This window comes from Panthera pardus, unplaced genomic scaffold (assembly GCF_024362965.1).
Source record: "Panthera pardus isolate Hobbes unplaced genomic scaffold, ASM2436296v1 HiC_scaffold_24, whole genome shotgun sequence".
In the NCBI taxonomy this organism is placed as follows: domain Eukaryota; kingdom Metazoa; phylum Chordata; class Mammalia; order Carnivora; family Felidae; genus Panthera; species Panthera pardus.
Window position 1 is genome coordinate 133,197,683 of NW_026526810.1, and position 359 is coordinate 133,198,041.

Genomic DNA, 359 nt, shown 5'->3' on the forward strand with positions numbered 1-359 from the left:
CTGCTTCAGCAGCATATAGATGAAAATTAGAATGGTACGGAGAAGATTCGCGTGGGCCCTGCAGGAAGATGGCATGCAGATTCATGAGGTGTCCCGTGTTACAAAAAAAGAAGAAGAAAGAAAGAGAAGCTCCAGTGTATTAAGTTGAACTCTCTGTAGGTCTGGAATGGTTGACTATCAACAATTTCATACAGTTTTACCTACAATGTCTCATACGCGTGGTGGAGAGGAAAACAATAAAGAATGTGGGAGGGAGACGTATCTGCAGAGCTGACAGCTGACAATTTTTCAGAATTGAAAACACATGGGTCCTCACGTTGACTCAAAACAGTAGAAATAAAGTGCAGTGGCTTTATCGA

The 359-nt window shown here is 42.1% G+C and overlaps 1 non-coding gene across 1 annotated transcript; it reads left to right on the forward strand.

The window, feature by feature from the left end:
- On the forward strand, positions 1 to 103 carry LOC128773185 (U6 spliceosomal RNA). The gene has a single exon (XR_008417461.1). It is a non-coding gene; the product is annotated as a U6 spliceosomal RNA (small nuclear RNA).
- The last annotated feature ends 256 nt before the right edge of the window (positions 104 to 359 follow it).